Source organism: Dreissena polymorpha, chromosome 12 (genome assembly GCF_020536995.1).
Source record: "Dreissena polymorpha isolate Duluth1 chromosome 12, UMN_Dpol_1.0, whole genome shotgun sequence".
Classification (NCBI taxonomy): domain Eukaryota; kingdom Metazoa; phylum Mollusca; class Bivalvia; order Myida; family Dreissenidae; genus Dreissena; species Dreissena polymorpha.
The window spans coordinates 63,603,500-63,620,493 of NC_068366.1; the positions used below are offsets into that span (position 1 = coordinate 63,603,500).

The 16,994-nt window shown below is 34.3% G+C and overlaps 1 long non-coding RNA gene across 1 annotated transcript; it reads right to left on the reverse strand.

The window, feature by feature from the left end:
• Window positions 1–8,576: 8,576 nt before the first annotated feature.
• LOC127853578 (uncharacterized) lies at window positions 8,577–16,728 on the reverse strand. Its single transcript, XR_008036669.1, has 3 exons — window positions 16,619–16,728; window positions 9,548–9,638; window positions 8,577–8,818 (listed from the first exon to the last, which is right to left on the reverse strand). It is a non-coding gene; the product is annotated as an uncharacterized LOC127853578 (long non-coding RNA).
• Window positions 16,729–16,994: the final 266 nt, after the last annotated feature.

The following is a 16,994-nucleotide window of genomic DNA, read 5'->3' on the forward strand; positions in this document are numbered from 1 at the left end:
AATTGTATAATTTGATAGGAACAAATAATGTAAATCGCTTGATAAAAGTTCCTCGAAATTTGCGGCTGAACTAATGACTTTATTACTTGTGCATAGTTGTACAGATTAACAGACGACGACCAAAATTAAAACACATCGCTCATATAACTGAGTACGATGATGGCTTAAACAAATAATTTATCAATACTTTTATTTTCAAATAAAAAAAACTCATGCACATATGTATATATCACACACATGTCATTATTGCACAAACATATATTAATATTCAGCTTAATCTTTGGCTTCTTTTTCTATCGTACACGTAAGAGGTTCGTTTAAATATTAGTCAAGAAAAAGAGATAAGGTTTATATAATTTATAAATATACGAAACATTGACAATTACAATGCTTCCTAAATACAACACAGCATATACGCAGCATATTATGGTTTATTTGATGTAACACTCGTTTACTGAAAACAACACCTAACTGTAATAATGAATATACAGTCTAAGAAGTGTTTGCCATATGTCTATTGTGTGGTATAACATATGGAATGATTGGAAAATTGTATACACACACACACAATAAAAGAAAGACGTCAAATAAGAATTTTAAGTAGAACAACTGTTTTACAACAAAACAAAAATCCAACTCCCAAGACAAATAATATAAAAAATGACAAAGTAAGGACAATAAGATAATGATGAACACAATTATATATTTAGTCAAACAATCGATTTCAATTTTAAGATATGACCTGTCGAAAGAAAGGCACAAGCCGATAATATCAATACACCCACACGCAAAAGCACGAGCATATCAGATCGCTTTTTGCATCACGTAATGTGATTTCAACTAGCGCAACGTTTGAACTAATGTTAAGACCTTGGGTGCTTCACAAATACACTTGTCGATATTTTTGAATAGCTATGATATCATCCGTCAAATAATTTCAATCAGTAAGTATTGGAAATTCCGTATTTACATGTGCAGTATCTTTATCGCGATTATGAGATCATGGCTAAGCAGCGTTTAGGTTTTTCGTAAGTATGAGCTGTCAACGTTTAAGAAGGGTTATTTTTAACTTAATTATAAATGGATTGATTTGTTTTTACATTTTACATTGACTTCCAATGCACATAATAATGGTTAATAGCGTACAGTATAAAACCGCTTTTAGTAAAATCACACATACAGCATTTACCACATTGATTCACGGGTAAAACTCATTACCTGACAAAAGATTTTATCGTTATCGCCTAATCTAAATATTATGAATACGTTGTGTATTATGTTCTCTCTGTAGGGGCTAATATCTATACATTCCTTGCTTATTGATTGATATTATACCGGTTAATGTAAAGTATTGTATGTTTGCTTGACAATGGAACTCAAAACCGCTGTAAAATATCTTACTAACACACGGTATTTGATTGAGGAGTTTTAATTCAGTAACGAAAAGGATGTCACGTGACCTGAAAGGGACGCTTACCGGTGCGGCGCGGAAACGCCTTGGCATATCGCCGCATGTTTAGCACGTATTGGGAGCTCGGCAAGACGCGTCGAACTAGTCCCAACAGAGTCAAACATAAGATATACGGTTGATTAGGATTGATCAATACTTACGTCAATATTCGCTTGAGACGGTGACGCGACAGTCAATATAATGTTTACATTTAAAATAAAGGAACAATTCGCAGTCTTTAAAACAATGTCCTGATACAGATAACCAAATTATGTCAAGGTTAAAGGCGTTTCAATGTTTGTGTGCGTTCTTTGATTCTTTATGTCGATGTATTAACGCTTGGTTTTCAAACGCATAATCTTGTATAACAATACCTTATCATTTAGACATTTTTTAAAATTGATAGCAATCAACCGACCGAAATTCGCTTTTGTGCAACTGTAAGTTGCAGTCGTTGATTCACGTAATGCTTTATATTCACATACTCGGTCGTGAATTCCGGTTTTGAGGTCATATTAAACTTCCCCGCACTCGAGCGGGAATTTAAACTCAAATAAAATGCCCAATTATGATACACATGACTTCTCTTTTACTGTATACTTTTCTGATATCATTGTTATAATCGAAGGGGCCAGCTGCATGTGTTCTCCATGCTCGGCCAAACGGAGCATATAGCAAACATATAGTATAAACTTTGGAATAAAATACTCACACGCATTTAATTCAGGGAATGGCCACACCGATTTTGGAATGATCATGATTTGTGCTTTAGCAAGTCGATTACAATTCCGTTCATTAATCACACTTTATATATTTAAATACCAATTTAACGTGATTGAACCCTATTGTGCCGTATTATGCTGACTGGAGTACATTATGTAAATAATAATTGATTTATTTAAAAAAAAGGTACTTTCCATAAGCAAACCATCAGGCGAACAGAAATATAATTTGTTTTCACTAACCTCTAAAAAAATAATAGTTTTGTAGATCGCCTAAACTTTGCTGGTTAACTTTTGTACGTTACATGTGTATTCCCACTTAAATAGTGGCATGCAATCACATGCAGATATCTTGTAAATTTCGGTTAAACATTCTTTCTAACTTGGAGTTTATCGAACATAATCTCATGCTACAAACATCATTGAACACTCAATAGTTAATTTAGCAGAAATGATCTATTTAAGCATAAAGAATGAAAAACTCGAATGTTAAAACCCCCCAATTTGAACTTTCAGCACAAACGGCTATTTTTAAAAATTACATATGTACAAACGTTACGATCAACTATTTAAAAGTTTCATAACAAAACTGAACTAGCAAGTTCACATGATAAGCAAAACGTACAGCTATTGATACTTCACTACAAGTAAACCTACATAGAATGTATCTGTAAATCAAACAGTTCTTCAAACAAACAAATGAGCACCTTTACAGCTTTTTGAGTGATATTTTCAACCGACGTGTATGGCCTCTTTAATTGACATTTTAACTGTCATCGTTTAAATTTAGTCATTACTTCCTTGTACAAACGGCTATTAAAGGAATACTACACATTTTAAATCGCAAATGTTAAATACATATATATGTACCGTGGTCTGTGAAAAGGGGATCTAACGACAAAAAATGTAAACACATTGAGACTACATTATCACTTCGTTTGACAATTTGCGCTTGAATGTATTGAATATATTATCAACAAAAATATTGTCGATATAAAATTCTTGTTAATACATCTAATGTGGCAAGCATTATACAAGCAGTCCAGTTATTGTTCATACACACATGAGCTCTAATCAGTTTCCGTAAAAGACGGATGCACAAATGGACGCATAACTTTTAACAAGTATGAATGTCTCTCACGTGGACCAAGAGTAACGTAGTAGGTAAAGCTGTATCTCACCAAACCGGAACATAGTGTTGATGAGGAATACATCAAGAATTAAGACTGCCTTCGTTTTGAATGGCCATGCTGTTGTGTTCGTTTTGAAAAGAAGTAGATTAATGTACATATCGTTAACTATGTACTACACCCAGTGTTATATTAAAATCGCATATTACAGATATTTATTTTTAATGCAGTTGATTAAATATGCATAATTGGTAGTCCAAAATTAAAGTGTTTTTTTTTACTTTTTAGAGTAAAAATTAATGCATCACTCTACATTATTCCGCGGACTGGAAGAACCACTGGTCCAAAAGAGTTCTTACAGTTTGCCAACTTTCATGTCGGGTATCTTACTGTTTCATTGATTTTATTGATGACGATGACGTGGCAATCCCCTCTAGATAATCTATGATGCCCTAATCTAAATGCTTGTATTTCTGTATCACAGAGGCGAATCCACTGTCCACTAAACCAAGAATGCATCTATTCTTATTCTGAACTTATTCACAAATAAGACGTCAAAGAACAGTTACTTAATACGTGTTTACCAGAGGATACTTCGTATTCACCATTTGAATGATGGTATGCATTAAATATCTTATTATTTTAGCTTTTTGCATTTAACAACGTCTTAACAACTCCTTATTTAAATGTGCATATTTGTTGATCCACAAAATATCATTTACTAAGAAACAAGATTAAACATAACACAATTCACAGCATTTAATCCATTTTTGTACTAAATGACATGACATGATCTGAGTGGTAGAATCACTCTCGATTTTCACCAACATAAGTGTTAAGTACCAAGTAAATCAACGAGCACGCAGCATTTGGTCCACTTGCCATTTCTACCATTTGTTTTATTTAAGTCAAGAAAGAACTCCAGTTATTTCGGTATTGCATCAATTCTGAATCCAAATATGTTTTACTTTTCTGGGTGCAGCGAAGTACAGGGGGCCCATCTAACGAGAGTTGTTAGGCAAGCACACGTTTTGACGAAAGTCAAAGGAGAAATGTGAGTAGATGGTGTTAAAATCCCTTGCTTTTGTAATGCATTTGCTGTACAACTCCCTTTTTGTTTACCCTAGAAGTACATGCTGCCATATATTTGCAGTTGATTGATGTCAACGTTTTCTGTTCACTGACAGTTTCTATTATTAATTTCCCTAGCTTTTTACACGTTGCACACACATAATATTTTCGTGTAAGGACTTTCTTGTGTTGTCAATATGTATATGGTGTGTTATCACTTTCTAGTTGTGCTGATGGTTGTGGTATGCCGAACTCATCTGCATAGATAGAAGCAAACTGCACTTCACTTCGTCAAACTTCAGTGCATGGGCTAGTTTCTTACCGATATTTTCATGGCTTCGTTGGCCTGGACCATTTTTGATAGATGTTGCAGCACGTTTTCAAGTCCCTTTTTCCAACGTCAAAAGCTGTCTTGAAAAAAGTTTTTTTCCACATGTTGATAGTTAAAACGGTATTCATAAGAAACACTTCCTCTCGCGTTACTGTTTCTACATTGTGTCATGTAATGTTCTCATCTCTCTGTGATGTGTTCCGTTTCTAGACGGTCAAGGATGTGACTGTACAAGACCTTGGTGCTAAATTTGTCAAAGCAATGCATGGTGAATCCACATCTTTTGCTCTTAAATGCTTAGATTTTATAAATTTCTGGATCTGTAGTGTGGTCCCCATGATTGTTTCGTTTTGTAGACAACGATGAACATGGAGTTGGTTCATGTATATGCTCATCATTAGCAGCAGCAGCATCGACAGCTACAGAACCTATATTTTCACTTTCGTCGACCAATGAAATAAAATATGTGATCTAAAATAAAATTTAAACACAATCGAACTAAATGTATGAATGCACAAGTAAACACGACGTAATTCCTTAATTGAAGACATTATTAATTCAATAAGATAGCATAAATCAAGTACGTAAGTGTCATATGTAATACAATTAAGTGCAATAGGCTTTTGAAGTCATATTTTTCCACATGTACATATGCCAAAATGCTACTTTGATGCATATATGATATACAGATAAATATGTTGTGTAGATTCCAGCACATCTACAAGCTATCATATTTTAATAATTGTTACAATCACAGACGAAATTAAGTTACCTCAAGTTTCCTCTCATATGCTGCAGGGGTGTTCAGTGCCGTGATAAAACATCTTTAATAAGCATGTTTCGGTCTCGAAAAAGAACTGAATGGCAAAATTGAGGTGAGATATTTTTATTTTGCATAATTATTAAATCAATCACTAACAAGTATTCATGCGCAATATAGTTGTATTGACTAACTTCACTGTTGACCATTTGATGTTAATAATTCATTGTTGGTTAAGCTACATCAACACGTTTCATTGATCAATAACTCTTGCAAATAAGATGTTCTGGCTTAGCTAAGTTTTTTCAATAGTCAATTCAACGTTTGAGAGATTGCCGCTTTAGTGAACACGTGATGTTTTTACAAAAACAGTTCTAATCATAATCAACAAAGCAAAACTGCAAATCGTTGTACAAATTAAAAAATATAAACGTTGATTATGTTGTGTATCAAAATATTTCTTTAGTCCCATTATACAAGAACACAATTAATGTCCATGCCTTTGGTGGGAATCAAACCCATAACCTCCGAATTACGAGACGCGCACTACCACTAAGTTATGATGGCTAATAACTTGACCTCTTCACAATAAGTTAACCTCTTCACACCACTGATTAAAACACACACAATGTAAACATGAGTTAAAATCTAGCAGCTTTTTTTCCGAATATGTCTATTTTTCTCTATGTTATATAATGTTTTTTTTTTTATTTTGGCTTTATACATGTTGAAGGAAATCCAAAGCATCGTCAATTTTAAATTAAACATATATATGAACAACCTAACCTTATGTTACCGACCCGGAAACTTTATCAACATTTTAGTAGTAATGTGAAATGCTTGTAAATGTGATTTACGAAGTTAATTTATTCCAATTCAGAAATAAATTATTCTATAATATAGAGTTCAATTGAGTTTCAATCTACTATTTAAAATCAAAACGGCAAAACACAGGTGTAATTTTAATTCATTACTTTAATACAAAATGTAATGTCAACAGTTCATATAGCAAACTTCATAATTACATCAGTGCTCCAGCTTCCCTAACTAACATGGCCAATCAGCATAGCTCATGGGGGAGGAGCATGTCATCTTGCCGAGGCACCCTTCCAGCGGTCGAGTTACACCACTGCATGAAGAGGGTCCTCTGGGCCTTGGCTAGCCTGTCATCTCTGTTGGGTCCTGGTACTCTATCAGACATCGTGTCTTCAAGGTTAAAGGCTACTCGCCATGAACCAAGTACCCGGGCTACATCTGGACGCTCCCAGTCCGACAGATTGTTCTGCATCACCGGGTAACGTGTTCTCATCAGGTTGTGAAGGAATACGCTCGCATTGACCAGCGGTCTGACGGTATCAGCTTTATGCATCATTGTAGTCAGAAGAACTTGACATATATTGGCAAGGATCCCGAACGTATTTCCAAATATTCGGCGTCTGTCCCGTGACAGTCTATAGTTAAATATCCTTCGCTCCCTAGTCATGTCCCTGTTAGCGAAGGGCTTCATCATGTTGGGCCGCAGTCCGAACGCGCAGTAACCTTCTAGGAAGTAAGGTACATCCTGTGTGTCACCTGGCAGCGGATCTGGGTCCTTGAGACCTTATGCAAGCGGTGCTCTCCAGTGGGATGTCTCCTTGGTAAGGGTTGGTTTTAGTATCTGTACTATTATATAGTACATCGCAGGAGGCTTCCTCATACAATTCTGAAATGCTCTTGGGTCATCGTTACGCAGCTCGACCATGAGGCAAACGTAAAACCAAAGCTGAGGTATAATCGCAATCCATTCACACACCTAGATATTCCGTACCACCCTCCTACTCCTCATGTTTGATCTTCTCTTAGCAAGGATATGTTGAGGCTGTATCAGTTGGTTCTTTTGGAGCAGGAAAAGATGAGAATATCATGGCGTTCAATGTTCATGTTCACCCATTGACATCTAAACTGAGAGTTCAAAAATCAAAGAAAATTGCTGTTTTTATATTCCGCATATCAGAAGTTATTGAGGCGTGCTTAGGCAGTGAACAATCGTATTTAGCACTTGTTCGAGACATCGTTTAAACGGTCTAAGGTAGTGAGATGTGTGTGGAAAACCCCATTTGTCAGTGGTAAGCTGCAGAACACACGCCATTTCTCTTGATACCAACGTTTAACACCCGTCCGATGACCGTGCTCTGTCCGTGAAAGACCGCTTAACTTTCGTTTATCATCCGTGGTTGTCCGCCGTATAAAAATTAAAGCAGTTAAAAACGTTTTTCCGCATCCAACGCCGTTCCGAATTTTCCCCGCGTCCGGCCACGTACATGTATATGTATGATCATTGACTTAAGATCGTCTTAAACTCGTCGTCAACGTGAACAACATCATCTCCTTCACAGGAAGTCAATTTTCGACGAGTTGTGGCCGTGATTAAGCCGTAAATCGCTGTAAGACCGGGCCTTAAGAAACCACGATTTAAATGACGTCACTTTATACGCAATTTTCTCGACTTCATTTAAATTGTATTTAAGCTCCTTTTCACCGAGCACACACATATAAATCCGCATTTATATTGAAGTGCTGATATTGAATAAGTGAAGATACAAAAAGCGTGCGTCTAATACTGTAATGATAAACACAGACATCAACGTCACTCGATAACGAATTCAGCCCTGAGATGTGGAGTTCCCTGACAATTATATAAAGAAGCAAAAATGCTTGCAACAGTTTAAAAATAAACGAGCGTTTTCTCACTAAAGATTGCGTATTGTATTTAATTATAGAAACTTATTGGCAACATTTTCAATATTCAAAACACTTTTGGTACATTGAATATTAAATAAAAGCTACCAAGGAAGAAATACTGAACATCAGAACACACAGTATTTGTTAAATTTGTTTCATACAATTAAACTATGTTACTCAGATGTTACAAAAGAGGTCACTGTTGTGCGTATTGATTGTATCCATTATCAAGTAATTTTCTTTCATAAATGTGATGACAACGATTCAAATAATAGAGGTGTTTTTTTATGTTGCAAATTAAACAACGTCACTGCCATTTATCTTAGATCAATAACAAGGTCGTTAATCATTATTTTGAAAGAAACATTTGTACAAGCTTTAAATGGGCATGTTTCTTGGTCGGAATAAATATCTTGACATCTTCATACACGCGTTGATAAAGAAGGAAATCCCGATGATCTTGTTCAAGGTATTTATTTGTACTTTTTTAGTATGCTATGTGCATAACAAATGCCAACAACTGTTATGTGCAAAAGGTTATACAACACCCGCACTATAAGCACTACTACGCGTCTACGAAGATGGCATTTCCAGCGCCCGAAAAAATGGAACTACAGCACATGTGGCCGTTACCTACAAAATATCAATGTTTTCTAAAAACTCGTTCACATACACATTTTAGGTCTTAGCAAAATATTTCATGATAGGATTATTCTAAAGGCCAGATTCCTGCGAAATTATGATTCGATCTTCTTAGAAAGGTGGATATGATGAAACTTAGGTTGATATTGTCCATGCACATATAGATAGTTGAGTTCAAAGAGTAATCTCGCTGTTATATACTGGCTTTGGACGACATAACTTTTGTTTAATGACAATACGTTGTGCTGTTCAATCTTTATTACAATACATCTGTTATAACTAATAAATGTGTATTCAGCAATGTTTTCATACTAAAGCCACTAAATGTACATATTCTATGGTTGATACATCGCCCCAAAATCCATATGAACTCGTCAAGACAATAACTAAACTCAAAACGACCATATGTACGAGCTAATAGAAATAAGCCGCTTCATATCGCAATCAATGCGTGATGGTAGCACATTATAATAGAAAAATTGTTATTTTGTACGCACTTAAAATTAATCACAAAGCTTTGCGTGCAAACAATATAATTGCTAACAAAGCTTATTGAGTACACACTTGTTTGGCATTAATTTACTTGTCTTATTGTTCGATCACTGAATCATTTATAACCTAGTTTTTATAGTAAATGGAATAACTGCATTACTGATTACATATATTAATAGAAGCAAATTGATTGTTATAAGCTAATGAACTTGCACACGTAGTACACACTGGGATGTTTAAGTAGATTACGCATGGAATGAGCGACACTATGCGATGGTCCCTTCAAATTTGTTCTAAAAGACTTCGTGCTCTCAGATTTCTGAAAAAACAACAACAAGAATTTAAGAAGTATTATGAAACGTATATACTAATTCTTAACTGACAAAGTAAGTTATATGTAATAGTAAATAATTATTGACTGAATAAGTTAATATTATTTTAATTCTATAAAAATCATCTCATCCATCAAGTGGCTCGACGTAGGCGTCAAGTTTTGCAGTATGAGGTTTCGTACGCCTTTTTTTTAAACGTGATCTTATGTCTTTTTATAAAACAACGTTTTGAAAGCCTGAATTGTTTCTGAAATGTTCTTAATACAACCGCATTGTTTTAAGATTTAAAGCAGCTGGTCGTGTAATTTAATGGTCGATTTGCTCATATTCGAAATGTCAAAATGTTAAAGACATACATAAAAGAATCCTTGCAGACTGGCATGATCTAGATTTTTACATTAGGCAACAAAAGTCATCTTCCATATTAAATTAATGGGTTAACTATAACGTGACTTCCTGCGTTAATGTAAACTAAAAAATATGACTTCTTGTAACCAAGCAATGACTTTTTATTCTTAACAAACGTCTAAACACTGCTTAAGCTAAGAAAGGGCTTTCAATCAAACGCTAACGGAAATTGCCGTAATAGTACCAAAACTTAAAAAAATATTAATAGATGCATAACCGAGACATGCGTCACGTACACATTTGGTTAACTCTTCACTGATATTCTAAACAGTCTGAACAGTAATCAGAATAATTATTAATTTTTATCTCTGAATATGTTTTATAGGTCCATCATAAAATACAGTTTTTTTCTATATAAAAATAAGTATACTAATAATAATTAATATTGATATAATAAATATTATAATAACATAATATATATAACCAATGACTTTTCAGGTTAGTCCATATTTTTATAAAGCTATTCAAATACATGTGTATATTCCTACATTAATCGATCATCAGAGGCTGGGTAACATGGAAGACGATAACAGTAGGGGCAAGGTCAAGGTCATAAATTGGGGTCAAATTGTATCGTAATTGCGTATTGTTCGTGGAGAACACACAGTAACAACTAAAGTTCATTTCTGTTTTTATCGAGATTTATTTCTGTTAAATAATTTCTAACACAACGCTTCCAATGTTCATGAAGTACAATTTTACAGCGCGGTGGCCGACATGGCCACCACGTCAAGAAAGCGTGACTACTCTACTCGATTGTCAAACTAGGACCCCTCTTCATACAACGCAGATGCCAATTTATACAATAGTGGACAAATAAATTGGGTGACGGCTGTCTGGATGATTGACTTTAACATGAGTTGAATTACCTGATACGGGATGGCTTTATGTGTGACTTACATATCTTGTGCATATATATGCTAATAATTAAGCGAGACCACGTTTGTTTAACTGCATATATGAAAGTTCATCTGTCATTTAACATGAAAATATACACAAATTAACAGTGCTGCATGTGCTTACCATAGACATAACTAATTAGTGAACCCAGCCATGGGCAATAACTTGGTGCATTTTTCTCGTCTAATTTGACGATGACATATGATGCCCATTTATGCATTTCTTCACGAAGACAGATATTATGTATTCAGTTACACCGAACAAGGAATATACATGAAATACACCAATTATGCGACACACCTCATTTTCATTAAAGAAAGATTTTATATTTTATGATTTAAAATCTTTAGAAAGATCAAATCCTGAATGACAAGTGTCTTACAATATCATGTATCAATGTTAAATGACGTTGATCGATTGTCCACGTAACACTACAGGCGTTGTTTGACTAGTGACCTCCTGTGCTGTCCATTCGAAGTAGGTATTGCCCGGGTTGAATATGTACCTGTTGCTGTCAAGTAGATGTCTTGGTTTGTTGTTTTCTGTCTATGTTGATTCATGGGTAATGTTATCTACCATTGCTGTCGTGAAGAAGCTCTATCTATCGCCAAGCTGTGTAGGCAAATCGCACGTGGTCGGTTGCACTCATCTGCGTATCAAGGTTCACATCGAGGCTGGATATGTCATCGTGGTTTCTGTTGTTTTTGTCGCTGAACCAGCCGTCATCACGTCGTTGTTTCTGTTGTTGAATCCATCGTGATGTTGTCTCTGGATATGGTGTTGATGCGTACCGCGTTGCTTATCAATTGTGACGTCTGTTAAAACCTATGTGATCGCATTGTTGTTTCTGTTGTTGTTGATTGTACTTTTGTTCTTGGTTCCAGCGTCTTCATTTCTCTTGGGACATTAAGATCTTCTATTGGCCATAATGCTCACGAGGTATTAACTATAGCAGTGTTCTCCTTGATGTCTTAGGCCTCGGAAGTATCATTCCAAATGCGTTATCTACGCACGTCAAACAGTTGAACGGCTGCATCTACTCTATAGTGTTAAACGTCACAAGTATTGTGTCCAGTGTTGCGTCACTTGTTGTCCTTCGAAATCTTCTGGCGTTGGTCTTGTTTTAGCGATAGAACCAGGTATTCACTTTGAGAGTAAACGCCGTGATGTTCCATTCTAATTATGTTGTTTGTTTCTTCTATTCGTTGTGGAAGGCGTTGTCTCGCGAAGTCGCTCTTCTTCGGCGTTGTCTTCAAATCTCGATATTTTTATCTGCGTCGTGGTGATACAAGTATCAAGTGTTCAAAATCATGGCAAACATTTATAAATATCCCCTTAGTTATTGTTAAATATCGTCATGACAACTTACAGTGATATCTTATTCAAAAAAATAAATTCTTTACAACGAAAAATATAAGTCAATTCCTCAAAACATACTTCGGATAATTACATGACAGTTTGACATCTGACAAGCCATTTACTTAATATGACCTGTGTACCGCCTTAGGCATCATATGATTACTCTTTCGACTATTTGGTATTTTGTCATTTTACGCACGTGCAGCCAGTAAATTTTTGACAGGCGCGCGCCACTTTATTGCCCTAGAGTAATGGGTAGTGATAGACGTACCTGTTCATATCATGATTTCATAAACCTCATCTTTACTACTTAAGTTTTGCCGTTGGGCATAAATTTATTGACATGTTTGACCTGTGCACTTGTAAAAATGCGCAAATATGACAAGGCAGACTTTTATATATATGCATTCATAATATAAGAACACGTATCGGTGTACTTCAAAATTCAGGTCTTTGCTCGTAATCGAACTACTCAAATAATTCTTATGCGACATCGCATCTTCTGTCCATAGCGTAATTTGCTTCGATGGCACAGGGATAAATTCTCTAACTCATGAGGACGCTAAGGTTATCAGAACCTCGGGCTCGGTATGTCCGAACGCTGATCAGTCAGCCGTGCTCATAAAATATAATTGTAACCCTTAAACAATTATATTAGAAATTTAATGCGTACATATCGTTATATTTTAACTGCGCTATACGCGTCAGATCGCATTAAATTCTTACTTAAAATTACTCAAGACCTTCAATATTACCGATATCCTACATATATTTGCATCAACACATTGACGTATATACATATTTACATAATATTTTTTTTGCGTGTCTGCCCTATTCATATTCGCAATCAACATTATTTTTCTTATTTCCTATTTTCTTTCTTTTACAATTCGGAAAACTATTTTTAAATTTTCCAATAATTTTATTTATTCGTCCTCTTTAATTTTCTTTATCATTCTAATAAACAAAACCCGCCTTATTTTCTTTATTTAAATAATAAACAAAACTGTCTTAAATAATCTAAATTCCTAAATTCTTAATTCTGCCGATGTAAAATACTAGGTAAATTCTTTGAATATTTTTTATATTTGTTCCTTCTTCGAGTTTTTCTATTATATTAATAAATAAAATCATCCACAAATTTTCTTTATTAAAATAATAAACAAAACTGTTTTAAATACTCTTATTTTTCCTCGTACATTTTAATTTAATGAAAATTTACAAACATTCCAACAATTTAAAATGTATTGGTAAGCAACAAAAAACCATAAGTCCGTACATAATCCTATATTCTAACAATACCAAAAATATATAAAAATTCTTTAAATACTCTCTGTGTGTACGCCTTTAATTTAATGATTTCCATAACTCATAAAAATAATGTAAAACTCAAATATCTCTTTTTATTCTCAATTCACCGTTATTTATAAAAATGTACCGATAAATGTAAAATTGGCACGATTTTGATATTTGCAAAATTTGTTCGTACATAATTGATTATCATCATTATTATTTTTAACATCTGACTACGTAGAATTCTTTAAAACAATTTTTAAAAATTTCGTTGTCATGACGCCTTTTACTTTTTATTTCTTACTTGATAAAATTTGAAATAAACCCCTGTTTGCCATAATTTATGAAAACACTGACCGTTTTTTCCATCTGCGTTTTTTTTCTCCGTTGGCCCGTGAAAGAAGTGGCACTTTAGGTTGATCCTGGTCACGGCTCACCATAAAATGTACTGTGTAGCGTAATTGCGTATTGTTCGTTGATAATACACAGTAACAAACAAAGTTCATTTCTGTTTTTATCGAGATTTATTTCTGTTAAATAATTTCTAACACAACGCTTCCAATGTTTATGAAGTACAATTTTACATCGCGGTGGCCGACATGGCCACCACGTCAAGAAAGCGTGATTACTCTACTCGATTGTCAAACTTAGGACTCCCTTCATACAACGCAGATACCAATTTATACAATAATGGACAAATAAATTGGGTGACGGCTGTCTGGATGATTGACTTTAACATGAGTTGAATTACCTGATACGGGATGGCTTTATGTGTGACTTACATATCTTGTGCATATATATGCCAATAATTAAGCGAGACCACGTTTGTTTAACTGCATATATGAAAGTTCACCTGTCATTTAACATGAAAATATACACAAATCAACAGTGCTGCATGTGCTTACCATAGACATAACTAATTAGTGAACCCAGCCATGGGCAATAACTTGGTGCATTTTTCTTGTCTAATTTGACGATGACATATGATGCCCATTTATGCATTTCTTCACGAAGACAGATATTGTGTATTCAGTTACACCGAACAAGGAATATACATGAAATACACCAATTATGCGACAAAATATCACAAATATGATGACTTAACAATAATTTAGCGATAACTCCACTATACATCAATGGTCTCTAAGGTTAATATCAAGGTAAAACAACGAGGGCAAATGTTATACATTTTGATTAGATATGCCTTATTTTGTTAGGAATCTATTATACATCAAGGGATTTGTACCTATCCATGAACACAATTTATTTAGCGGGGGTACTCAACTCAACTAATATGCTTGTCATATTTATCATGCACATGTGAAGAAAGATTTACAGACGTATTCACTAATGTCATCATACGTTATAAAATAATAAAATATTTCTACTAACCATATTTATAATAATTTTTTTTAAACAATTCGTAGAGGTGACGACTCACGAAGACTCAGAGAAAATAACTCAGATCCCTTCGACAGCATTGCATGTTTGACTATAACCTATATCTATAAAGGGCAGCGTCGCGTGAAAGATCGATTATAATAGCCCACCTCGCAACGCAGAACTTTCACCGGTAGACGCAACGCTACACCGCCTACCATCTACGGCGACAAAAATTCACATAATGTCGAACATGAATTAAGTGAGCTTCCCCTTAATTTAAACCTGTATGACTTTGTACGTCTTGGTTATTTTAACGCAAGTATATCGGATCAGGTATTTTAATTGTTGATTTATCTTGGGAGAATCTGCAAATACTTATGGAGTACGACTAAATATTAACTAGCTCATTTGGCAAACAAAGTAATCAATCAGGACAAATTTGTATTAAATTTTTGAATTTCTAACCATTAAATTGTAGCTTATGGTAGACCAGGTGAATATAGAAATGATGGACACTTTACGTTTGTTAATGCTAATGGTAAAAGTGTCCTTGATTTTGCAATTGTTTCTTAATATTTTAATAAGGTTCTTAATTTTGGAATCGGCGAGAGAACTGAGTCATATCCCGTGAGAAATCAAATATTAAAGGGGCCTTTTCACGTTTTGATAAATTGACAAAATTACAAAAAGTTGTTTCGGATTCGCAAATTTTCGTTTTAGTTATGATATCTGTGGGGAAATAGTAGTACTGAACATTAACCATGCTATAACATATCTATTATATGCATCTTTTGACGATTTAAAAACCTGAAAGTTGTTATAAAGCGTTGCGAAACGATTGAATACTTTGGAGAGTTCTGTTGTTGTCGTTATATTTTGTAAAACTACTAGGATTTCTTATATAAGGCATAAAATACATTTTACATTGCTAGAGCTCGGATGGCTGACAGGTCTCAATGGTTTATTCCAGGACTCCAGGGGTCAGTGGTTCGAACCAAGTTGTGGGTGACTTTTTTTTTCTTTTTTTAATTTTATTCTCGATCTTTCACTGGAGCTTTTTTATTTCCAATGTTCACAATTATCAATATAAAGCATTTAATGACAAACTTTAAAACATGCAAAAATCTGTAAAAATGCCCCTTTAATATTTTAATGTAATGTATATAAAAAACGCTGTTATGCCTAACTCTAGGAAGAACCTCAGTAAAAACAACACCATTACTTTCAACGTAACACTTATATTAATTGTGCCCATATTATACAAATGCATTGTAAATGTTTTAAAGGCCATTTCATTGTATATTTGTTAATATTTATTAACTTTGCTTATTTATAGGTCGCGTCGTTCCAGTCCTAAACCAAAATTATATTCTTACATCATTGTTGAAAAAATGTTTTTTTTTAAACAAGCAACGTAACAGATCAAAACGTAAACATACTATTTCTTATATGCCTAATGATATAATATGACATTTCTGCAGTGAAATAACAGCAGTGAAAATAACAAATTGTTATTTTCACCGATGAAAATAACACATTTTCGGAACTCCTTTTCTATTTTTAGATTATCATAAATAATTTTATATATTTTTTCTATGATCACGAGTGAATAAAATCAACATACCACCAAATCCAACACATTTTCTTTTTACTGTATGCTTCAATTCACCGTTTATTAACATTGTAAAAGAGTTTTAACTGGAAACTCCGCTGGTATAATGACGTCATTTCGTTATACTATTGACGTCATTTTGCGCTTTTAAATGTATCGAGGCACGCCACGGGAGAAACTCCGAGAAAGGGTAACTTTTCAGCGAAAGGGAAACAGCTGTTAATTATTTTCTTGAAAATGGGCATCAAAGAAACAGAAAATTTGTTTATGTCAGTGTAAGATCGTTTGCTATTTCACTCGTGATCATAGAAAAATATTTTTTTAACTCGTGGCTGCGCCACTCGTGAAAATATAATTTCTATGATCACTCGTGAAATAACAATCGATC